The sequence below is a fragment of the Equus caballus genome, chromosome 15 (assembly GCF_041296265.1).
Source record: "Equus caballus isolate H_3958 breed thoroughbred chromosome 15, TB-T2T, whole genome shotgun sequence".
Taxonomy (NCBI): domain Eukaryota; kingdom Metazoa; phylum Chordata; class Mammalia; order Perissodactyla; family Equidae; genus Equus; species Equus caballus.
This window is the reverse complement of record NC_091698.1, coordinates 104,085,876-104,112,160: the sequence shown is the minus strand read 5'-3', so window position 1 is coordinate 104,112,160 and position 26,285 is coordinate 104,085,876. Positions and strand designations below refer to the sequence as shown.

General features: G+C 45.7%; 1 long non-coding RNA gene across 1 annotated transcript; it reads right to left on the bottom strand.

Moving 5' to 3' along the window:
• Positions 1-9,538: 9,538 nt before the first annotated feature.
• On the bottom strand, positions 9,539-20,024 carry LOC138917771 (uncharacterized). The gene is made up of 2 exons (XR_011426219.1): positions 19,872-20,024; positions 9,539-9,882 (listed from the first exon to the last, which is right to left on the bottom strand). It is a non-coding gene; the product is annotated as an uncharacterized lncRNA (long non-coding RNA).
• Positions 20,025-26,285: the final 6,261 nt, after the last annotated feature.

Below are 26,285 nucleotides of genomic sequence, written 5' to 3'. Positions count from 1 at the left end.
CGGTTCATGTGTGCAGGGGGTGTTTGTCCTGTGAGTTCTGGAAGGGATAATGCCTGATAGAAGGTTCTCTCATCTGAGGCCTTGGCTGGCAGACAGTGGCTCCTGTGACGAGTGAAGGCCCCAGCCGGCCAGGCCTTAGCTTTGATCCCAGCTTTGTTCCCTGGCTTTGGGCAGGAAGTGGGGATAAGAACTGTACCACCGTCAGAGGCTGTCATGCCTGAGCCGCCGACACGCAAGCAGGGTTAGAGCAGAGCCTGGCTCCTCTGAAGCATTCTGTAGATGTTGGTTCTGAGCATCAGCGTGTGGGCTGGTCCTTCCTTGCTCTCATCTCTTCTCTCCCTAAGATGCTGTCAGGGCATGTGGAGGGGGAGTGTGCGGAGTCTCTGAGCCACCAGTCCCACCTGAGACCCAGGGAGTGGCCTGGTCCCCTCCTTATGACTGTGATGGGCTCCAGCTCCAGGGCCCCCGTGGCAGGTGCATTTTACAACTGCACATTGCTGCAAGGGTGGGGGATTTAAAAACCCCTTTTAGTGTTGCTAGGTGATGCCCTCTTTTGAATGCACCAAGAGGACATGTCAGGGTTACAAGGAGGAGGTGACTTTCTGGGCTGTAAAAATAACTTTAGGTTATTTTTCTTCATCCCTGCCCTTCCTCCTGTTAATATCGGGCAAGGTGTGCACCTTCTAGGACTTTCTGTGGATTGCACAAGGTCACACAGACACAGCACAGGCCCATGCCTCCCGGAACGTGCTCAGCAAACGTGCCCACACCGTTGTTGCACGTGGTGCCCACCAGAGCTTCGTCCGTGGTTGGAGAATTGGATACACTCCGTGGGCTTGGGCAGAACCCTGAGAAATTCCTAAACCTGAGGCAACTACCCTGACCTTTCGTTAGTGGGATCCTTTAGTTTGATAGAAGCTGTGTAGGACCAGAGGAGACTTCTTTTTTGATAGCGGAAAAGAATGATTATTCCTTAGTTTATGAATTATTTTGAAATGAAGCTCTAACTGGCGTTTGTAATGCTCACTTTACCTCCTCTCCTAGCTGGATGGTCTGTTTTTTTTCTTTCTGCTTTTTCTCCCCAAATCCCCCCAGTACATAGTTGCATCTTTTAGTTGTGGGTCCTTCTAGTTGTGGCATGTGGGACGCCACCTTAGCATGGCCTAATGAGTAGTGCCATGTCCATGCCCAGGATCTGAACTGGTGAAATCCTGGGCCACCAAAGCGGAGTGCACAAACTTAACCACATGGCCACGGGGCTGCCCTCCCTCTTTTTTTTTTTTGAGCAAGATTTGCCCTGAGCTAACATTCACTGCCAGTCCTCCTCTTTTTACTGAGGAAGACTGGCCCTGAGCTAACATCCTTGCCCATCTTCCTCTATTTTATACATGGGACGCCTACCACAGCGTGGCTTGATAAGCAGTGTGTAGGTCTGCACCCAGGATCCAAACCACCCAGCGTCCGAACTAGTGAACCCTGGACAACCACTGAAGCCGAGTGCGGGAACTTAACCGCTGTACCACCAGGTTGGCCCCTGGATGGTGCATTTTATCAGATGCCTCAGCCTAGAGTGTTTTAATGCAAGATTGTGTTTAGGACTTTCTTGCAGGATTTTAGATATTCTCTTAAAGTCAAATCTGGCACTTCCCTCCCTCCTGCTAATTCTGCTAGTTGATTAACTAAAGAAAGCTGTTTCTGCATAGGATGCATTGTCCCGTGCTTTCTAAGCCGCTCTGGGTACACCGTTTCAATGCTTTATTATTTTTGAAGGACTTATGCATAAACAGAAACACAAGAACTCTGTAGATAATATGGAAATTACTAACATATTCTTTAAAATCTTCAGAGTTAAGCCTCCTTTGCAGCATCACACAATGCTCTGATGTCAAACCACGTAGCGATTTTCAGAAGTAGACCTAACTGTGAATAATCTGCACCTTTTCTCCCCTCGTCCTCCAGAGCACTGTGCATTCATATGATCTCGGTAACTCAGAAATCTCTTCCTCTATTGGAATCCTACATCTTGGACACTCATGTTCTCACCCCTGTACCTTACATCTGGCCTTTGACTCACAAAGACTTGTTAAGTCCGTATTTTAACTTGACTTTTCTTACTTGATCTTTTTTATAGTAATTATCATAGATGACGAATCTTCGACTGAACTGGATAATAGCAATTGTAGATAATAAAGAGTCCTTTCAGTTTTCCTGAGTGCAGATCCCAGGCCATGGCAACAATTCTTCTTCTTTTTCGAGTTATTGTGTTGAGTAGATGATGACTTGATCGATTTAGAGTCGGGAGAAACTGCAGCTAACGATGTTGAAAGTGACGATTAAATGTTGGGAGAAGGTATAGCAGTGTTGGTCTAACAACCAGACCAACTAGAGTGAGAAATGTGCTTTCTTAACTGTGCTCGTTCTGTCACTTTCACCTAATGAGATGAGAGTAAGGAAGCTTGACACTGAGCTTCTTAGAATTAACGGGATCAAGAATGGAGCAACACGGGCCTCATCTCAGTGTGAGAATATGTGATGTGACTCGCTTCTCAAAGATTTGGGATTAATTGCTGACATCTTGCTGTTCCCTGAATATGCCACATATTTTCATATCTCTTCGCCTTTGCTCACGCTGTTCTTTCTATTTCAAAGATCCTTTCCCCTTTTCTTTGACTGATCAAAACCCGTGTGCCTTTTAAGGCTGACAGATCTCACCTCCCCTGTGCGGGCACCCGTGTTTCTGGAGAACGTGTTTGTATGCCAGTAGGGTTTTCACAGAGCCTGTCTGACGTGGTGTCTGTCTCCTGCTCCTGAACTCTTTACTTATTATTTCTTACTTCTACCCTGCCTCGTTAGAGATAGGATTAGAGCTGGTGTGAAGGCGTGAGTCCTTGGCAGGCGTGACTTCTTCCTCCTTGAGTGACCCCACAAGGTGCCTTGCGCAAAGGAAGTGCCCCTAAGGTGTGTCCACTCCCATGTCCATCCCCGCTTTTCACCATTCTCGTTATCTATGCAACTCATTAGGGCAGGAGGGGTCATCCATCCATTTAAAGCCTATGACCGGACGATTGGTAGCTGATTCTATTTTTGGAAGCCCATCACATTTCCTTTGTTTCCAGACTAAATGAAGCATGATTATGGAACAAATAAAAGAATGGCAAAAAATCAAGAGAAATTCCTTCTTTATAGTCCAGCCAACCAGATAGTCTTAGATTAATTGTTCCCATTTGGTGAGATGTCAACTCTACACCACTGAGTCACATTCACGTGGGGTAAAACTCACTGGGCTACACTTTATCCTTAGAGACAGGCGTGCACTCTTGTTTGCTGTAGTGAAGGTTCCAATCATATATAACTCAAGCAGGACTTTGCTCTTGGGATCTTATTATTTTTGAAGCATGTTGAATTTTTTTAACCCAATTGTAGATAACATCCTGGAGGAGAGAGTATTTCTTCATTAAATGGTCCTAAATGAGTAATGATCACATGGAAGGAAGGCTATTACTTAGAAAAGGTTCTAAAGTTATTTGGTTATTTTGGAAAAATATAAAAAATAAAGATGTTGAAACATAAAAGGTATAATAAAGTGATATTAATGAAAATGCTTTATATCTTGGATTTTTATCTTGTTTTAAAGTCTCATAATTTGTTTTCTTAGGATGCAAAACATATAATAACAAATAAATAAGACTCAAGAAGATTTCTGAGGTATGAGTAGATATCATATTTGGAAAACTGAAGAATTAGAGATGATGATATGCCGTTTTCTAATAATTTCCGTAGGCTTTGGGATTGAAATTACATATGCATGAAGTAGCTTATAGAAAATTTTTCTCCTTTTCCTCGTTAAAGTAAGAAAGTGGGCTTTGGCTCTGTTTTGGAGCCCAGGAGAACCGTAGCATTGACTAAAGATGGGGACACGGAATGTCTCCTGGAAAGTGGACTATTATCTAAAATCCCAGAGAAGTTGCTGGGGATTGAGGACGGAATCAGAGAGGAGATGGTGATGTTGTGCGTGAAGGAACACATTCCTGTCACTGGTTGGACCACTTAGGGAACAACGTTAAAACTGGGGAAGAGAAAACCTGCTTCAGAAAACAGTTTTGTGTCAGCACAGACACCCTGAGACGAGCCCAGCAAACCACAGGCGCTGGGCCCGGGTGGGGGCCACGCACTGTGGTTCTGAGGTACGGCAAGATGCTGGATGTAGACCTTCCAGATGACTCCACTCCAGAGACTCTGCTGGCCGGAGAAGAGTATTGCTCCCTTCATTCTGCAGCTGCAGGAGATGCTTAGAAGGTGAACACCGGCCACGAATTCACACGGCCCTGGGAAAGGCCTTTTGGTACTGCCGTGTCTGCACGTCTTCCTGGGCTTCACTTGTGCAGACATCATGCTGGCCTGAGTGCCCTCAGGGCCTAGTTTGAGATGAAAGTGGTGGGGATCTGTCTTAGCAGTTGTAAGGTTCCAAGAAAAGGCCGACTTTTGCAGTTAAAGGGAGAGAGGGGAGAAGGAAGGCAGAGTAGCATTTGTGATGTGCTTTTACTTTCTGAGAAGTCCTCCTCGAAAGGTCAAGGAGCATGGTAAGTCTTCTGGAGCATGAGTCCATCATACCTGTCATGTCCTGTTAAACCCAGCAGAGGAAGGACCTGGAGCGCCTGTGTCCAGGGCTCAGTGCAGTCCTCCTGAAGACCTTGGTGTCGGTACTGAGCTGTGCGTTTGCCTGGGGTCAGAGAGCGCAGTGGTGACAGCCACTTAGACCCCTTTCAAATCAGCCCGCATTAGGTGGAGGTCAGAGCCATCCTGGCATGACGAGCCCCCAGCCCTCCACGTGGGGCTGATAGCTAGCACTGCAGGAGGAGCTTTGGCTCCAGTTTTCACCTGGACTCAGCTGAGAGCCCGCTGCAGTCACGCTGTCCTCACCACCTCCGATGCTGCAGCCTGCAGGACACTCTTCCTGGATGTGATTTCTGGAGTGGCCTCCTGCCCTGGGCTGAGACAGCATGAGTCACCCTGCCTCTGAATCCCAACCCCCAGCCTTTCCTCTCCCCCTGGCCTTGCCTAAAGAACATTCAGGAGTTAAAAGACTATATGTTTAAGAAATCTAGTTATGCAAGTGAGCTCAAGTCAAGATAATTTGGGGCCCCAAACTGCAGCATAAATGCTTGAGGGTGCCTGTTTTTCCCATTCGTTTAAGTTAATGCCCCTGCTCAGAAATCTGGAGAGTATTATATCGCTCTAAGGCCTTCAATTGCAAACAAGCTATGCATAATATATTAGGAGGATGTTTTATTTAAAAAAAGGCAAATCACTAAACATTAGAGGTATAGGTGGGTTAAATTGCCCAGGTTCTATAATGCCCCATGATTTCTCATTTCCCACAAAGAGCATCTCTTGGATGAAGAGCATTTTCATCCTGGAGTGCCTCCTCTGTGGTCCTCCTGGGAGTCCTGCCCTCTGCCCACGTGTGGCTTCTGCTGGGTCTCCATGTGTTTCTGGGCCTGGCTTATCCTCCACCTGGGGAGTTTGGGAAGGCTGTCCCTACTTTCTTCCAAGTACAGCTGGAAGAATTCTGGGACAGCCCCATGTGGCAGACCCCTCTGTGCAGTGTCCAGGCAGTCCCCAGGTGAGTAGCCAGGTAAGGACGACTCCTGGGCAGGAGAGAGGGCAGGTCTATGGCGTGAAGACCCAGAACACGGCCTTGTATTTCATTTACTTCTTGTCACATGTGTTTTCGGATGGAGTTTGTTAAGTGACTACTATATGGTGCTCTGCTAAGCAACCTTTTAACAAATATTTGGCTTGGGTTTTAGGGCTGAGGTCGTATTTAAATGCTCACCAGGAGATGTGAATGACCATGGTCTGTTATTAAGTGGATATTCATGCACACACACACACATGCAGGGTGGCACCTTCACTTGCAGAAAAGATGTTTGGACCAATCAGGTGTTTTAAACTGAGACAAAGATCATGGTTGCAGAGTGTGCAGGCTTCTACAGGCAATCTTTTATCCCTGAAAAGCCAACTTTGGCCCAACCTAGCCCTAAAAATCAATCAAGCAAATAACAACAACAAACCCCTTTAGTTTATGACTTAAAAGGACCCCAAAGACTAATGGTAAGACATGGCTTCCCCATGCCCACCCTGTGCCTTGCCCCATTTGCTACATATAATAATACTATGAGGATACCACGCTAAGTAAGAACACGAGTGAATTAAAGTAAAAAACTCATTCCTATGGCAATCTAGCTGCTTGTAAAGCTTGTCCAGTGTCCAGATGTGGGCACATTCCAGCAGATTTGTCACAGATGGTGTACCTGGTCCCTTGGTTGTGGTGCTCATAAAGATTCGTTGAATGAATGTTACATGCAAAGAGGCAGCGCATCACTGAACTATCGATGGGATTCTTACGAGAAATGCTCACAAAGTATTCTACAAGAGCTGCCATTTAAAACCACAGGGGTTATATTATTACAGTGAATAAGCAAAATGTAAACATAGTGTGGATCATGCAATCGTCTATGATCTTAATAGACCTTGACCTCTGGATTCTCAAGGCTGACTTTCCTGCCAAGAGAAGCTGACTGTGGTGAAGGGGTGAGACGGTTTTAGACACCCTGTCAGACTCAGTTCCCACCACCAATGAGAGCAGTCTGTTGTGTAAATGGCATAGTGCTGCCTACTCTTGACCGAGGAGAGGAGCAAAATTGTTGTCTTATTACATAGATGAGTTGGGAATACCAGAAATTATTGAGTTCTTCCAGGTATCATGTTTCTTAAATATAAGACTGTCCTTAAATGTAACTCAAAGCAACTACTTCTATAGTATCATTTGCAGAGTATCCTTCCTCCCGTCTAGGTTAGAATCATTTAATTAAAAAAGAAAGTGCCGAGTCTCTTCCATGGGTGAGGCTTAGAGCCTGACGAGAAGATGGCCACGGTGTGCTTGGCTGACCAGAGGAATAACTCCGGAGCCGTTGCTGTAATTTATCTTTGCTGTCTCTTTCAAAGTGAAGTATGCAAAGACCCTGCTGTTGGTGTTGAAGTTAAGACTTCTTTTCAGATTCCTCCTGCTGGGCGGCCCTGAGACACGCTCTGTCCGTCAGAACTTGTCCCCAGGCCGCCTCCACGGAGCTCTGAGCCACAAAAGTTGAAGTTCGGTTAATCTTAATAGAGTTTTAAGTCCTTTGATCATATCCATCATGGTTGAAATTCAGGATATAGTGTCATTATTTCAGTTAAGTTTTTAGCACAATAGCTTCAAACTGCATTAGGCAGAGATAAAGCTGTGTGGAACTTCCTGGCTTTCTTAGGGGACAAGGAAGATAAATGAAATTCCAGAGGACCAGAATGCATGCTGATTCTGTCCTGCCCACAGGCCAGCCCGCAAGGAGACAAAAGCCACTTCAACAGCCTCCAGATACTTCCTCACTGGCCATGAGAGAGACGGCAGACACTAATTAAATTAGTGAAGAGGAAAAATAAATCAAACAGGGCCTGTTACCTCTGATAGGAAGCAGAGAGGAGCTTAAAGGGGAGCAGAGGTGCATTCTTTCCACACGGGCATCTCCCCGCAGCCCGTCAGAGGTTCATAGTGAGAATGAGCCCACAAATGTGGAACCTGCTCAGAGGTTCGCCCCGCGCTGTGCACGTCACTCCAGCTCAAGGCAGAGATAGGCCATGTGTCACCTGAGAGCCCTGTCCAGTGTGATTAGGGAGACAGGCCTCATTTCACTTTTCTAATAAGGTCTATAATCCAGTCCAAGGAAAACCAACATTACAGATTGAGGACAAGGGGCTCTGTTCAAGAAAAAGAACCTGGCCCCGTTTAGAAACAGTGCATGGATACTATTGAAAATGTCATAGTTCCACAGGAGGACGCATCCGCGTGAGGGCAGTGACGAACCGTCACCTGGGTTCAGACCTGTGTGGTCCTCCGAGTGCGTGAAATATGCTAGTCCTAACCGAGGTGCCGCGAGTGTAAAACCCCATCGATTTCCGAGACTTAGTAGGGGAAAGAGAATGTAAAATAGCTCATTAATAATTTTTATATTGATTTCATGTTTAAGTGATAATATTTCTATATATATTGGGTTAGATAAACTACATCGTTGAAATTAATTTCACTTCTTGCTTTTTACTTCCCAGAATGTGGCTACTAGAACATTTAGAATTACGTGTGTGGCTCACATGACCTTTCTATGGACAGTGATGGCTTAGGGACGCCTGCTTATTTGCATCTAACTCAGAGGCTTGTGGGTGAGGCTGTCAGGGAGGCCTCCCTCCCTCTGCCCTTCCTTTTCTCGCTCTCCTTCCTTCTCGCCTTCCCTGACCTGGTTTCCTAGGATCACTTTGGTTCCTACCCACCCTGCGTTTGCTCTAGCATTCACAGCGGAATTGCAGCATATCTAAGATTAACCCGGTGATTAATAACACTTAGCAATTTGTCTGAAGCTTAGCAGAGAGCGTCGGCTCTGGGAACTTAGAGGATAAAATCACACCCAGTTTGGTCGTGAATGGAGTTCCCCACTCTCCCCTGTCTCCTCGCTAACAGGTCAGTTTTCCGGCACGATCCCGTCTGTCATAAAGCCACAAAAGAGTTGTGGATGTTGGTTATTCTTTCCTCTAAGCTCCGAGCAGAACTTATAATGATAGGATTATCTGTTGTCAAGGACTAACTACTTGACACCACCCCGTGCCCGGCCCTAGGAGGGAGATGATGAAGGTGACAGGCGGGCTCTACCTTTAAGGAACTCGCGGTCTGGAAGGGGCACTGCTTGCTCCTGCACCTGCTGTCAGGTGGGCGTGTTGGAACGGCTCTGGGGACACACAGCAGCAGGGGCTCTGCCTGGGAGACTGCATAGTGCCTCTCAGGGGAGGAGACACATGCAGGTGCCATAGACGGTTACGACTCCTCCTCTTGTTTTCCCACTACTTTTTGAGTATTAGTCTCATTACAACAACAGTGTAAACTCCTTGGGAGCATCTCCTGTGTTCTTCATGGTGTTGGCACAGGGCAGGGCCCATTGTGTGCCCTCAGTGAGTCCTAGCTGGCTGAAATGGTGGGGACAGGGTCTCCCTGCCTCAGCCCCTCCATCTTCCTCCCACGGTCCACTCCTGGCACAGGTGCAGCCCCTGAGTGGACAATGAAGCAGTGACTCACACAGGTGAGGGCTGTCACCGTCTCCCTGCCCAGTTTATGAATAATTAGATACAGCGGAAAGTGCTCAGCACAGAGTGCCCATCAGCTCAGTGACTTCCATGCATGTGTATTTCTAGCAAGGCGTGAAGGGCCCGTCACGGGGAGCAGAGGGCTGCGTTCCCAGAGGACGTCTTCCTTCCACAATCAAAACAAAGATAGGAAATCTAGAAGAATCTTTTAAAGAAGGGATGTCAGAGCTGACTTTTTAGAACTCCTTCCCTCCCATTTGATTCCTTTGTGAAGGTGAAATTAAGCTCTACAGAACGAAGGCACTAATGTGACACTTCCTGGTATGATGGCTCAGGCTATCACTCAATAAAGGAGAGAAAGTACACGAAGAATCTTGAACTTCATCTTTTCTTTTTTCATTTAAATAGGGAAGCTGAGTTTAATCTAGAACCTTTATATTTATGTGCAGTATCAGAAAAGTCAATATCGTATCATAGGAACAGTCAATCTGAGTAGTGTTGACAGTTAAGGAATTCTGTAGTTTCTGATGTAGAAAAGGAGATGAGAGGTGAAATTCTTCTTTCTTTCTTTCTTTCTTGACAGTCTCTTGGTAGCATTCCTTTACGGCCACCGGGGGATGGTGGTGTGATGGAGGGGACTTGGCCGTGGTTACCTGCTGACTGCGTCATTTGGGAAGATTAACTTTCTGAGCCTTGATCATTTCATGACTTCATCTGCAAAAAACAGATAGAAATAAAATTTACCTCCAAGATTATTCTTGAGATTAAGAACCTAACATTTTGAAAGCACCCAAGCTCCCAGTACAGCATTGGGCGTCTGACAAATGGCCCCTCACTTCCTCTCTCCTCTCGCCATCATACTCCTCCCCTCCCCTCTCCACTGTCTTTCTTTCATCCTTTTCCCTCTCCCGCTCCTCCCCTTCCTGCTTTCCTTTTCTCTGACCTACAGGATCTTGTGTCGCTTCTGTGCCCTCACTGGATCCCACGGTGCCTTTCTCAGGAGCTTGTTCTCAATGCCTCCAGTTGGCGTGGGTTTATTAACTCCACTCTCCTTCCTAACCACACGATGCGGCTCTTAGAAGCTTGAAACTAAAGTAGACTGGAATTTAAAGTTAACTCATTAATCTTTTTTCTTTTTCTTTTTTCTTTTCTTTTTTTTTTTAAAGATTTTATTTCTTTTCCTTTTTCTCCCCAAAGCCCCCCAGTGCATAGTTGTCTATTCTTCGTTGTGGGTCCTTCTAGTTGTGGCATGTGGGACGCTGCCTCAGCGTGGTTCGATGAGCAGTGCCATGTCCGCACCCAGGATTCGAACCAACGAAACACTGGGCCGCCTGCAGCGGAGCGCGCGAACTTAACCACTCGGCCACGGGGCCAGCCCCTCATTAATCTTTTTTCTTAATTATCGGCATCATCTCTAAAGTAACACGCTTTTATAGATATAGGATTTTTAATTAAAAACATAATTGTGAAAAGTGAAATCAATTACTCAATAAAAATCTGGAGAACCTCACATTGTTTACAACTGCACAGTGGTTCTCCCATGAAACAAGCACAGAAGATACTTGGAGCTCAGGAAATACTGAGAGATGTGCTATGAGAATCCACACTTTCTCGGGAACATTTGCAAACGAAAGCCTTCGCCTCTCCCAGGAGTTTGGTCTGTTTTCACATTGGTTATGTCAAAATGTAATTTTGTGAGCCCAAATACACATTTCCTACATAACTCACACCTGGAGAAGTTATTTGTGCCTTTAGAAGTTTGGATAGTTGTTGAGCCCCAGTTGGGTGTGAAGTGGAGGGCCACTGGTCCAGGAATGCAGGTGTATGAAGTGGGGGCGCTGTGGAGGTGACTGCCCCCAGCCCAGGCTGCACATGGGGGCAGATGAAGTTATGCTGGGTGTGATAAACTGGGAAAGTAGGGGGCAGTTGTGCAGCTAGCATTTGCAACCCAGCAGAAGAGTTTAATGGAAGACAGACAGAGAAAGGGGCAGAAGGACAAAGCATGACGGCCAGAGAGAGGAGGCCGTTTGGACGTGGGGACTGGGGAGTGGAGTGGTTTCATCCCATGCTAACATCTATGTCTGCCCTGGTCTCACCCAAGATGTGTTGGGACAAATGTCAGAAGTGGCAAGAAACCTGTGGAGTCTGAGTGTTAAAAAGATCCAAAGTTTAAATTCGTTGAAAGCTGAGATTGCTTCTTTTTTCTTTTTTTTACTAGCATCTCTCTTTCCTCAGTGTTACATTTCTGCTTGACGTCTTTGTCCTAGTCAAGCATAAATTGTGATTGTGAAGTGATTGAGAACAGAGAGGCTGAAGTGGACAGGGAAGTGCAGGGAAGTGGGTCTGGGAGGGACGTGGGGGGTAGGGTGGGAGAGCCGAGAGAGAAGAGGCAGGTGTGGAGAAACATCTGGAGGGGGCTGTGGGCCAAGGGCAGTGAAGCGGGAGTCCCTGGACAAGGTTTGAGGGGTCTGATTTTGTCAGTTAATATGAAGAGGTAGGAAAAGTTAGGAAGAAAAGGTGAGGCAAGTTTATACACACGTGTACATGGGGGCTGATCTGTGTCAGAACGGGAGTGCCAATGGTGGAGGTGTGTAGTCCATATCTACACGTAGATGTGGACGTATGGATAGGTGAACAGGCACGAGTTGGGTCTGGAGGGTAAAGAACAGACTGGGAAAGAGGGTGACAGTAAACCAGTGGTGTGTGGGAAGGGTCATTGATCACCAGAATGGAGGCAGCAGGGTTGGAAAGGGTGGACTGGAGAGCCAGAGTGAAGCAAATGGGCGGCTGGGGAAGAGTCAGGCTAGGTGGACAGAATTTAATCAGTTGTCGTTTATAAATCTCAACATTTCCCGGCAGGGGTGTTGCTGGGAGGCCATTCTCCGGGACTTAGCCTGGCCTGGGGAAAGAGTCACCAATGGCACGGCGGTGGCGGTGGCGGTGGCGGTGAGGGGGCCGGGAGCGGGGGACTGCCGGGAGCGCCTCCTTCCTCACTGACCGCCTGCTCCCTGCTTCACAGCTTGGCTGCTCCGCTCCCGTATTACTAGAACCCACGTCAGAATTCCCTGCTCAGACACATCACAGAGGCTTTAGGAGTTTCAAAGTCAGAAGAAGAGGGTTAGCTACGCGCCTGAGTTTCCTGGACCAGCTGTTAACATTTAGGCTCAGAATTCAAGGTCAAAGAAGACAGAACACTAGTGGAAAGAATTGAAACTGAATGGGGAGATGGGCCTTCCTCGGTCTGTCAATGGACCTTCATTGTCTTGTGTATCAAACCTTCTGAAGTTTATCCAGTCTTTCACTTGGGGTTTTGGTACTCTGGAACCCCGAAACCTGCGTTAGAATGGGACTGTGGTTCAAGGATTTTCGACTGGTACGGAAAATAATAAACTCCCTACAGGCAAAGAGAATGTATTTTGCCTATTGATATGTGCGGCTCTTAGCAAAGTTCCTGGTGTATGTTAGGTGCTAAGTAAATGTCGGCTGAAATGAAATTGTAGTTAAAGTCTGATCATTACAGAAGCATGCAGGTCTCACAGTCTAAACTTTTCAAGCGTCGGGGGCCATATCTTGTGGCTGTGAGATGCTGTTTAAAATGGCCACGCAGAATGGAAATCAGATTTTGATGTGCTATTTAATGGAATGGCTTTGGTGGCTGTTCTCACAGGTTTTATCTGAACATATTGCCCCTAGCAGAGGGGCGACCGTAAACAAGCTCCTGTCTCATCCTATTGCGAACCACAGCATGAAATCCTAAGTAGACATCAGTAAGCAAGATTGATGGGGAGAAATGAACCATGAGATGAAAAGGGAAAACCAGAACCTTCTCTCACACCATACATTTGCTGCTTGATGTAAAAACCTAAATCATAAAGCAAGAGGCCGGCCTTAGTAACAGACTCAACCTCAAGCACACCTGCTTTGAAAAAGCAACACCTCCCACGGTGGTGTAATGTGCCCATCCCACAGTTCTCTGAGTGTGAGCCCCAAGGGCCGGGCACCAGGAATGTCACTCCCTGTGCGGTGACCTGGCACGGAGCGTCACTGACCTACCTCTCCGTGCCTTCTGTAGCCCTCTCCTCAGAGGACATAGGCCCAATTACATTTTCCAAAATATAAATGAGCTTCCTTTCTTTTCTCTCAATACCATGGCTATTTACAAACGGAACTAATGCTTCCAAGGGTCACGACCTCCCTGGCAGACCCTGTGACCCTTGGCTTTCTGCTGTCATTCCAATGTTAAGAACACTGTGGGAATTCAGTACCCGCTAAAGCACAGTGATTTTGTAATCCTTAAAGAAAGCTTGGTTCCTTCTTTTTTTCTTTTCTTTTTCCCTTTCCTTTGAGGCAGGATCCCAGGGTAGTAAGGTATGCTGTGCTTTCTAAATACGTTCTCCCCCCACCCCCTCCCGCCCTGACTTGAGCTGATTTTTTTTTTAACTCTTTAGATTCATGTTCCATCTGTCAAAAACATTTCTTAAAAGCATTGAGGTGCATCTCTGTAGTGTTAATTTTTAAAATGCTTTGCCTTTTAGAATGCCCTTTTCTGCTCCATCCATAGGTCAACCTCAGCTAGAAGCATTGGAATATTTATTTCTTTGGGGTCTTTGTAGAGAATACATCACGTTACACAGCACTTTGAAATTCAGTGTCATAATTTACCTTCATGACATACAGTCTGTTCTGAGTTTAAAGATTCATTGGGACAGTGGATGCTAGTTCATGATTTTATTAGCATTTCTAAATTGTAGCTGAAAAAAACCTTACTCCTGAAAAGTATTTTAAGTTCCTTTTTACCAATTACATTGGAATTTGGTAGGGCTTGGATGTTACTTGTATGATCAGCGTCGAATTACTTTTTTCCTTTGTGGGATTTTCCTGATCCATATTATATTGTTAATTCCTTGTTTGTGAACTAGGGGGAATTTCTTTTCTTTTTTTCCTCCACTCTTTCTTAGAGAGCAGTTTTCCAGCCTGGTCAAGTGAATTAATGAGGGTCTGACCTCCATCAAGACTAAATTTATGTGCACTCAGATGTAAAGACACTTGAAAAAGACACAACAGCAAATCCACATGCCAAGCCAGGCCAAAAAAATCAAGGAGCTCAATTTATTACTTCTAAAAAGGATCAGTTGGGACTCTGAAAGTTAATCATGTACAAATGTAGCAGGACGTTATGCAACGCTCGGCTCTTCCTGCAAATCGACACACTCAGGAACTCCTCAAGCTAAATGCGTCACAAACAGCTTTTAAGTTGATTTTATCTAAATCTCTGCTTCTGTCAAATTAAAACCAGGCACCTTCAGTGCTGATGTTTCAGACTCTTTTGGGACCAAATCATGCTTTGTCATTAGAGTCTTAGCGGGAAGCCAAAGGGCAGGAGCTTCTATAAAGCACGATGTCGATGAAGGGGAAGTAATTTAACACTCGAAAATATTTCATAATCTGATCATTCCGGTTATTGGAAAGGTGGAAAAAAATGTGCCCATGAAATGAGCTACTTCTTGATAGTCAAGCATTTATGATTTTTTAAAACAGAAGTTTGAAAAATCAGTTTAAAAACTTATATACTTTAATTTCTTGTTTGTAACAGTGTGAAAAATAAATAGGTCTGCGGGCAAAGAATGGAAGACAATGTGCAAGAATGCACACGTGGACACGGGAGTCCATCCTTTCCCTGAAATCTCTCAAACTGCCTTAATATTTTGTTTATGGAATTAAAAATTTGTTAAAGTTAAAACAATGTTACTCTACATTAGGGTCTTATAGTCTTAGAAGAATAATTACCAAGGTAATTAGTGAAATTTTAGAGAAATGGAAATATTCTGTAGTAATTCTATTCAATCATTTGCTTATGTAGATATGATGTGTGTATATAGTCTTATATTTATACATTTCTGAACAGCTTTCCCTCTTGCCTTTATACCCAATGGCACAATTCTGAGAAGAAAATATGCCTTTCTTTCCTTTATGTAATTATCATGATCCTAGGCATCTTTTAAAGAAAGGACCGTGAACATCTGAAGGTAGGTAATATCTGCCATTACAAACATCACTTCATACAACGAATTCTGGTAATGCTTGTCCGTTTGTCATCCAGTGGTTTCTTCTTCATTCCTGGTATTTTTTAAGGAAACGAAGTCAGATGGTCCCATAGGGCTTCCATAATAATTAGTGTGGATAAGGAGGAGTCAGGCAGCTTCCCAGAATTCTCAGCAAAGGCGTGTTTGCAGTTATCTGCTGTGTCTTTATCCTCCACGCCCACACACCTGGGAGCATGGGCCCCACCCCAGGCAGAGCATGGGCGCTGCACGTGTGAGGATGGTGAGGCTGGGTCTGAGTTCTCAGCGCTGTAGGACAGGGGTGTTAGTTTGGCAGATTGAGGTGGGAATCTCTTGGAGAAATAGACAAACGAGGGAAAGCTTTTTCACGCTCTTAATTTTTGCTGATGCAGCTGTGGTGTGAGTACTTCTCTATGAGCCCCATTTTGTGCCTCCAGTATTCTTAAGGAGCAGTTATATTCCAGGTCAATTCTGTGCACAGTACAGTTATGTGCCGAGCACTGGAACTAACTTTGTGAAGTGTCAGTGAGGACACAGTGTGGCAACGGGTTTAGCTCGGGGTCTCAGAGTCGGCCTGCCTGGGTTCAGATCTCAGCTGTGCACATTGGCAAGTGATTCAACCCTCCTGCCCCGTTTCCACCGGAAAATGGAAGTGAGGACAGTTCTTGCCTCACACGGCTGTTGTTAAATGGGTGTAGGTCATTGGTAAGATCGCATCAAAATGGCGTCTGGCCTATGTAAGGGCTTCAAGCACGTCGTATGCAGTTGGAGAGTGCCTGGAAGATTGTAACAACTAGCAGTGTCAGGTAGGCCCCCCAGCACCTTCTTCCACACTGTGGGTACTGGGAGGGCACTGCTAGCTTTTATTTCTCCAGCATCTCAGCCTGGTGCCAGGCACATAGTAGGAACTCAAAGCTGTTGAAGGAAGACATAGTTGTGCTCTTGATGAGATTGTGTCTGGTGGAGACATTCCAGCGCAGTTTCTACAATGACCTGTGAAAACGACTATCAGTCACATCTTTTAGATGAGAACGTGGTAGGTCTACTCCTACTAGAATGTAAACTGCACAACTGAAAGGATCTTATCTGCTTTTTTCTTTTTTAAACTCATGAGTCCCAAGTACTTGGGAGAGTGCCTGACACATAATAGACGCTCAATGGAGGGAGTGGGTGCCCAGTTCTGCGGGAAGGCATGGCGGGAACTCTTGCCAAGATCTCTTGACTCTCAATCTGCTTCTTCTCCCACCCACTGTAAGCTCCTGATCCAACAGCAGCGACTCATGGGGTCAGCGGTTGGTGAAATATAAGCACCGCGTTGTGACATGTGGTCTGGGTCATTTGCAATCTCCTCCTCCAATTTAGCCTTTTCCTGGGAAGAGTCTGGCGTCCTGTCATGTTCCTCAATTTCCTGTTCCCCCTTCCCACACATTCCCTCCTTAAATCAGAAGTACAAGATGTGATTGTCAGGTTCACACATAAATCTTCCCCCACCCAGCCTGTTCTCTCCGCCCTCTTTTCTCTCTCTCCCTTCCTCCCTCTCTCTCCCCCCGCTTTCTCGCCTTCCTTCCTCATTCCTCCCTCTCTCCTTCCCCTAAAAATACTTAAGCAGCTCTTACTGTGTCAATCACTGTGCTAAGCCAAAGCAAACAGTACTCTGCCCTTGTGGAGTTTACACTCTAGACAGACATTCATCAAATAAGTAAACAAATAAATGTAGAAATGTAAATATAACAAGAGCTTCATGGGGCCGTACGAATGCCTAATAGGGGTTTTATGTGGAGGTAGAGGTCAGGGAAGTGTGGGATGGCTTTGGAATTTGAAGGCTAAGTGGAAGATCAATCCAGAGGGAAGGGAGGACATAGAGCCTGGGCTGTGATGGAGTCTGGAAGGACGAGAGGTTGAAAGGAGGCCAGCGTGGCAGGGTTGGAGGAGAGGCTGAGAGGGGACCCTGCTGTGACTATGGAGCTTGGTCTTCACCCCGGGGCAAGGGAGAAGCACTGAAGGGATGCCAAGTTCACACTTGTATTTTGAAAAGATCCTTTGACTCTAGTGCGAAGAGGAGAATTAGGAGAGATGGGGAAAGACCACTTAGGGGAGCAGTGAAATAGCGCAGGTGAGATTCGCTACTGGAGGTGAAGAAAAGTGGATATGTTTGAGAGCTGTTTAAGAAGTGAAATGCAGAGCCCAGGGATGGGTGTGAGATAAGAGGCAGGGAGGGGAGTTTGCAGGACTGCTAGGCCCAGACGGCTGGCTGCCCCTAGATTTGTGTTCTCCCTACTCCAGCGAGGAGGGGGTCTCTGGGAGCAGCTGGCCTTCCAGGGACTGACTGCATTTCTCAGCACACATCATAATTGGCTATGACTGATTCTCACCAGCGGGAATTTGAACACAGGGATGGATCTAAGCTTTTGAGAAGCAGGTGGACCTGCCCCAGTTTGCTTTGCCAACTTACATCTAGGGTCGGATCCCCTAGACAAAAGGAGACTAGATCCCCATGACATGGAAGAAAAATCACCAAGGACCCCCACACTGGACCCCTAGTGAAGGAGAGTGGGATGAAAGACTCAGGAGTGGGCATCCTGGAATGGACGTCATGGGTGAGGCCGGGCAGCCCACCAAAGAAAGATTATGTTCCACTCGAGGGTGCCAAGGACACACCAGTCACCGAAGCCATCTGGTGGCAGGTGCTGGGGAGAGGGCACCGGGATCCTAGGTATTCAGTGCTGCCTCTTTTGCAGCCAAGGCTGACAGGAGGAGGGGCTGTCATGGAGCTGGGTCGCGGGGGTCTCCTCCAAGTAATGTAACCACTGGCAGTCTGGGTTAGAGGGCAGCCTCTCTGGATCCTCCTGAACTCCCCGTGTCATCAGTGGTGTCTCCCCCTGTGGGTAGTGGGAACCCCTCTCCTGGCCCTGTGTGACCTCCGGAGAGGTTTTGGCCTGCAGCTCCCTCATAATTGGTTTTTCCTGGGCGGATCTTTCCCAGGGCTCCGGGAGTCTCCCCTGTGCAGGCATGCCGCTCGGTAGATCCTCCAGGGGCCTCTATGCAGATTTCTGGAGCTCACCCTCTGCCTAGTGCCATCCTCTCTGGATGCAGCACTGCAAGTTCCAGCTCCTTCTCCTCTTCCACTCCTGTCTGGCTGCTGGGCTTCTGGGGTTCCCTCTCCCTAGGTTGTTTCCCCCTCTCGGGGAGCACATTCCTGTGCTTGTCCAGGGTCAGAAACACTTGTTTCACACCATTTGCCCAGTTTTCTAGTTGTTTATCATGGGGTGCAAGGCTGGACCCTGTTACTTTCTCAGGGCTGGAAGCAGATGTCCTAGCATTGTCTTTAATGGCAAAATCTTGGTCCAGGTAAAACACGGGCACACAGTTAAATGTGAATTTCAGATAAATGATGAGTAATTTTTATCATAAGCATGTCCCATGTTGGGCATCCTGGATTTTTATTGGCTCCACCTGGTAACACTGAGGCCAGAGCAGGTGCCGGGCACTGGGGTGGGCACTGCTGCTCTCTGCACGTTTTCTGTATTGAAGATTTTTTAGAGCAAATCAGAACCCCAGGAGAAGTTGTTTCTCACTTTCTGGGATTCCTTGCCTCGGCATTGAGAAAACCTGGAAAGGCTTGCAAACCTTGCAGACGGAGTAGGAAGAGAATTGCTGAATGCTGGAGCCAGAAGGGTGACCCTGTTTGACCCCATGTTTCATAGGCAGGCTGAGGGCCAGAGAGAAACTTTCAAAATTTAGCTTGCTAGCAGTACCCATATTGGGTACCCATATTCAATATCTTGTACTGTCTAAAAGGAGAGAATATTTAGGAAATGTCATCAAATAAATGAAATTTAAGTGTTGGTTATAAAGTAATGCAAATTTTAGCTTTGAATTGTTACCGTGATTGCTTCTGCAATTAGGAAAATTGCTAATGGCTTTTACTTAATGTGAACATTGTTGTAATTCATAACACCTTGACAAATTAAAAATGTCTTTTAATTGGAAAAATAGTTATGAAATGGGAATATGATACTTATTAATGATAGATCCTTGTTAAGTGAAAATGCTAATTATCACCAAAGTATATAAGATGGAACACATTCCAAATGTGAAGATAATAACTGGCCACTGTATTTTTGGCAATACCAATGAAAATTCCAGGAGCCTCGTAGAAATGCTAAATGTGAACTGAAGGAGCACCTGTTTTTGAGCAGATGTCGGCAAAAGGGGAAACTATCCCTCTAGGAAGGGTCCCAGACAGTAAACTGTTATTGCAATAAAGCTAGGATGGACACATGTTTGTTAATATTTAAGATTCCTTGCTTTAAGGGAAAATTTATTTTTAAAATGTCCTATGATATTGGGATGAAAGTGGCTGAAATCAGGTTGACTTTGATGGTTAAACCTTACAACTAAAACAAAATGGGTCAGATCAGAGACCAGCAAAGAGACAGAAGAGCAAACCACATAAGCTTGCTGCCCCCATTCTGCTCAAGGTGCTGGTGGCAGGACACCACTGACCTTCAGGGCTGCCCACGTCCACCCCCTAGCGCCTTAGAGAACCTTTGTGGGCTGGTCCCCCAGCGCCCCCTCCTTCAGCGTTTCCTCTACCCTCCTGCCAACCTTTGGATCTGGTTTTCACACTTCATCTGGTACCTTGAGCTTGGTCCTCAGTTGGCCTCAGGCTTCTTGCACTGGCTGTAGCTGGTACATGGTTGTAGACCCCCATTCCCTAGAGAGTGACCCTTTTCAGCCCCCAGGCCAGAGCGTTTAGACTGTGCTCATGTTGAAATAGGCTGATAAGAAGGTGGTTTGTCACCATGGAAACAGGAAAATGGAGAACCCCAGGGCGTCTTCTGCTGCAAGGTGTTTCCCGCTCCATCTTCCAACTCTTTCATTGAATTTTTAATTTTCTGTTCTCATATCATCAATTTCTAAGAGCTAATTTTTGTTCTCCAAATATTTTTTTTCTCCAAATCTTTTGTTCTCTGCATATTCCTTTATAAAAAAATGTCTTTAATAGTCTGTTTTATGGATGCACTATCCTGTTCTCTGATACTATTAATAAAATCTAAGGAAATGTTTTCAATGTTTGCAAGACAAAGTTTGCATTATTTTGGACTGTGTCTTTCACATTAAAATATCTCTCAAATGTCAGATGCCTGCTCATATTTCAGAGCGTAGCACGAAAACGATGATCGAAAGCTGTGTGCTCCTGGGTGGTCTTCACTGCAGGGTCGTCTTGATGGCCAGTTCAGAGGGATCCCTACCAACAGTGGAGTGAAGTCTTCCCTCTCAGATTGTCAGATTCTTTAGAGCATATGAGTCTGCTGCCAGGGTTCAGGGGCTACATGGGGGAGAAATGGAGATGGGCATCCAGTAAGCATTCACTGGATCCCCATTTTCCTCATGATATTTTCACCCTCAAGGCTGCCTGTTGCTCCCAGAGAACAAAACTTCTGATTTCTGCTGGGGAGGGGTAGGTTGCAGGGGATCTGTGGTGATCTAATCACATTTCCCCCTATGAGATCATCTGGGATCTTCAAACACACAGCAGATGTCACTTCTCTTCCTTTGCCAATGGTAGCCTTTGCTAACTCATTAGCATCCTCTTTCTGAATGAACTCTGACATGATCTTACAGTCTTTCTTCTTTTTCTTCTCTTTTTATGCCCCAGTCTTTTATTCTGAAAAACTGTAGATTTCCCTTCCCCCAAGAAGTTGCTGGTATAATGAACACTTAATATTTTCACTGAGATTGACCAGTTGTTCTCATATTATCATATTTGTGTCTGATGCCTCTCTTTTTTTTCTGCTGGGCCATTTGTGAGATGGTTGCAGAGAGCATGACATTTTAGTCCTAAATACTTCCATGCATATTTCCCAAGAACAAGAACATTCTCCTACATAATCTCGACAAAATTACGACACTTGCTGTTATAATAAATAGCCACATACTTGGTGACTTAAAACAATACAAACTTATCTTGCAGTTCTGGGTGTCAGAAGTCTGAAATGAGTCACACTGGGCTCAAATCGTGGTGTCAGCTGGGCTGTGCTCCTTCTGGAGGCTCCAGGAGGAATCTGTTCCCTCACCTTTCCAGATTCTGCAGGCTGCCCGCGTTCCTTGGCTCCGGGGCCTTTCCATCTTCAAAACCAGCAATGGCTGATGGAGTCCTTCCCACAGCACGTCGTCCCAACACCAACTCTCCTGTGATTACTTTGGGTCCACCTGGAAAATCCAGACACCAGCCCTAGCTTATGGTCAGTCCCCCTGGCCATGCAACCTTCATTCCCCTGGCCATGCAACTCAACATATTCACGGGTTCTGAGGATTGGGATTTGGGCGTCTTTTGTGGGGAGAGCATTATTCTGTATCACACTCAGCCATTTAGCATTATTATAATACAATTATTTAATTTTTTCCCCAATTGATCCAATAATGTCCTTAAGGCTGACTTAAAAAATCTAATCAAGGACCATTCACTGCACTTAGCTATCATGTCTCTTTGGTCTCTCTCTCTCTCTCTTTTTTTTTTGGTGAGGAAGAATAGCCCTGAGCTAACACCTGTGCCAGTCCCCCTTTACTTTGTCTGTGGGATGCCTCCACAGAGTGGCTGGTGAGTGGAGTAGGTCCACGCCCAGGATCCGAACCCGGGAACCCATGCCACCGTATCGGAGCCTGTGGAACTTTAACCACTGGGCCATGGGGCCAGCCTCCTCTCTGGTCTCTTTTAATCTAGAACCGTTCATCAGCTTCTTTGTCTTTCATGATAGACATTTTGAAGAGTGCAGGCCAGCTGATTTGCAGAGTTCCCAACTTGTTATTTTGAAAATTTTATTTTTATGTTTTTGTTAACTGGGCCTATGATCCAGACTTAAGTCATGAATCTGCTAGTGTTTCTTTAAGTTTCAAGAAAAAAAATGTGTTGTACTAGAGGAGCACAAGCCGGCAGCACCCCCACTGCGCTCCACGCATCCTGGCTAATAGACACCAGCACAAGAGCTGAGGGCAGCCAGTGAAAGAGGGTGACTGAAGACTGAGTCACGGTAATGACGTTTTTTCCAATGTGGCTGAAATGTCCCCTTTGCCCCCTGAAATATTATGTTGTCAAACAGTACACAAACAACATTTTTCAGGTTTGCTCCCCTGCTGTTATGCATTTTCAACAACATACTAGTAATTTCTGCAAACTCACATGAAAGGCCAAGGAACCCATAATTTGACAGTTTCCACAATAATATCATATTTTCTTTGTCTCCCCATTTCCCCATCTCATTTTGTTGACAGCTTTTCCTGCTTTAGAGACTATTGGAGAGAAGAACTCTCCCGCTTGCAATTTCATTTCTGAATATGGTTAAAAATATCGCCCACGAATTCTTTCATCTGGTTCCTTTAACTGGCTAATATAGATATAAAATTATGTATATAACATTATATATATTTTTTTCTTGTGGGAAAATTGTCCTCTTATGGTTGCTTTTAATTTGCATTTTTTGGTAAGGAAAGTGGAACGAATTTTTCCGTATTTTCTTTTCAAGACTATTTAGCTTAATAGACAATTAACGATGAAGTGATATTTGGAATGTATTATTTAGGGCGAAAACTCACTGGCAAGTTTAAATAACAGTGAGTCTTCATTTCATCTCTCTTCTGAGCCAAGCACTGGGCCAGAAATTTTGCACATTATCCCAGCCCTCAGACTCTACGAGGGACACTGTGAGAGGCCCCGTGCTTCCCACAAATGACTCTTAGCAAATAAGAGAACTACTTCTCCTCAGCGGGCTGATTTACAGAGTTGAGAACAGCCAGCCGCTTCCCTGTGCACGGAGGACCTTGGATCAGCAAGCCCAAGGCACGCACATGTTTTCTTTTCTCTTTCAATTAGGTTAAAATTGTTTCTTGACAAAATGACCATTTTCTTCAAATAGTACATAGGGTTTATCACACTCAAAAGCGTCCCATTGAATGAATTCTCACTTTTAAGTGTGCACCGTTTTTCGGTGTGTGGTTTAGGGTTACTTACATGATCTGTATGCTGAAAGCTGGGTGATTGTTAAACAGAACCCCGTCAGTCAGAATCTGTCACTGCCTTTGATTTTTAATGAGAAAAAGGCAAATTACGAGAAAAGAGCTTATTTTAGGAGGTGAAAGCAACAGGAAGCCCAGGTCTTGGCCTCAAGACAATTTCAACCCATCCTTCTCAACTCTCCTGTAGCTGCTGGAGTCCTGGGCAGTCATATTTGTTGTCTAGGGTGACTGTCCTAAGACACTGGCGCAGGAGTTCTTCACCAGGGATCCAGGAATGTGCTGGCTAGAAGTGCGTATCATGTTTTATGGGCACGTACATTCATATGTGCATTTGCTAGGGAGAGGATACAGAGCTTTCAAAAATTGGTGAAAGGGACTGGGATCCTGAAAGGGTTAATGATGAATTCATTTGATGAGACTGTATTCTTTTTCTTTTCTTTTTTTTTTTTTGAGGAAGATTAGCCCTGAGCTAACATCCACGCTCATGTTGCTCTACTTTATATGTGGGATGCCTGCCACAGTATCACTTAACAAGCAGTGCCATGTCCGCACCCTGGATCCCAACCGGCGAACCCCGGGTTGCTGAAGTGGAATGTGCAAACTTAACTGCTGCACCACTGGGCTGGTCCCTGAAGAGACTGTATTCTGAAACTGAGACTCAGTTGAGTTCACTATATGCTGTGTATTTCGGCAGAACGGTGGAGTCACACATTTTATGGGTGAAATAGCATTTTTTGTGGTAACTCTTTTTTCAGAATGTTACTCATCCCCATCATCCATCAATAAACATTTATTTATTTAAAAATTTTGTTGAACAAATATTTATTTAAAGATTATATTGAGTTTTTCTTGGGCACGATGCACTGTGCTGAGCAGTGAGTACTTAAGGGCTCTGCTCTAATGGACTCACGGTCAAGCAGGATAGGAAGACACTAATCAAATAACGACCTCAATAGAGGCCTAATTATAGCCTGTAATTGAGGCAATGGAGGGAGACAAAGGTGGTATAATCTATATGTGGTCAAGAAAGAGAGTCACGGAGGAGGCGACCTTCAAGTTGAGATCTGATGGGTGAAGAAGAAGCTGAGTTAAAGTGGAAGGGTGAGCAGAGAGAATTCCTGACGGAAGGAAGGGAGAGCAGTGCATTGCAGGAACTGAAAATTCAAAGGAATCTGGTCTTTTGAATTGTCCAGGTGAAAGATGATGGCAGGTTGGACTACGGGAGGTGGAAATAAAGAGAAGTTGATGGATTTGAGAGTTATCTTAGGAGGTAAGCCTGCAAACTGGTGGTGAATTGATTATGGCCTGTCAGGGAGGTGTCTGGGACGATGTCCAGATTTCTAGCGTGTGTGGCTAGAAGGTGCTGCCATTGAGCGAGGCCGGGAAGACTAGGAAGGAACAAGGTCATGAAGAAGAACATGAGTCTGGTGTGGGAGATGCTGTTCTCTAGGTGACTTGAGATGCGGGAGTGGCCATACCAAACAGTCTACTGCAAGTCTGGAGAGCAAGCTCTTGGGTAGAGACCGAAGTTCGCACTGTGGGTGTTCAGGGCGTGCAGATGGTGAGCGAAGCTGCAGGTCCGCACGGGATGGCCAGGGAGAAAGCACACAGGGAGAAGAAATGCAGGCCCAGAGTTAAGACACGGAGTGGAGGAGAATGAGCCCATGGGGGAGACCGGAAGAGAGGGGATCATAGAGCCAAAGGAGGGAGGGCTTCAGGGAGGAGGCAGTGCTGCAGGTCACACACGGTGAGAGGTGAAAGCCATACCTGGAACGCAGTGGCTGGAGACCACTGGAGACGAACGGAGTCGGGAGGAGTGAGTGTGACGTGAGGAAATGGGGACAACTGAAGGGCAGAAAGGGGTTCGCCTGTGGGGACAAGAAGAGACTGCTTCTGGAAGGGCTGCGAGTCTCAGCACAGTGTTCTTGTCGTCTTCCTTTTGTCAATGGGAGACACCTGCGCGTGCTGGAAATCTGGTGGGAGGGGTCCGTTTGAAAACATGAACTGAGTATGAGGGAGAGAGAAGGGATCATTGACGGTAAAAAATTTTATTCCCCGTGATTTCCATAGCTTCCTGGCAGGGTTTTCGAATATTGTTGTTTGGTGACATTATTCCAATGATTAAATTACAGTGTTCACTTAGGGATTTTGCTAATATAATGTTTTATTTATAAGATTAAAAATGTCACGGGTTTGTCTCCTGCTTGTATGTGTTCCTTTTGGTTGTGTTCACTTCAATACCTGGTACTCTGTGGGGCTTAATGAAGGCCTGATAAAAACAACGGAGCACTCGCAGCCTCTGAAACAGCGGGTGATCCTGGGCCAGCATCCATTGTTCGGGGACAAAACGCTGCTCAATTCTAAAGAGCGTCTTTTATTTAATGGGTAATAACGGAAGGTATGTTTAACACCACCGAAGCCTTGCTGAGTGTATTTTCATCAAAAGACAAGCCAAACAAAACAAACAAAAATACTCGGAGGCACTAAAATGATATCGATGTTCCTCCCTCAGTCCTGAGTGAGCCTTATGTGTCTATCAGAGCTGCATTCTCATCAGGACAAAATAGTTCCTTAAAGTATAGCTTCATTTAATTTTCCTCAAGAGACGTAGGTTCCATGCTGGGTAAAATGCAGTCAAAAGTGGGAGCCAAGCTTGGATGTGTTTACTTGCTGGCCTCGTGCAGATAACTCAATTCCTAAAGAATTTCATGCTTTAATCATCTTTCCCTTTAAGCTAATCAGAATTAAGTACTTTAAAAATGCTTAGGAGAGGTCAGCCCAGTGGTGTAGCGGTTAAGTTCACGAGTTCTGCTTTCGTGGCCTGGGGTTTGCGGATTCGGATCCTGGGCACAGACCTATGCACCGCTCATCGAGCCATGCTGTGGTGGTGTCCCACAGACAAAATAGAGCAAGGTTGGTGCAGTTGTTAGCTCAGGACCAGTCTTCCTCACACACACACACACACACACACACACACACACAAAATCTTTGGAGGTTTTTAAACTTTCAGGTGATTTACTGAATAGAGTGGGTCATCAT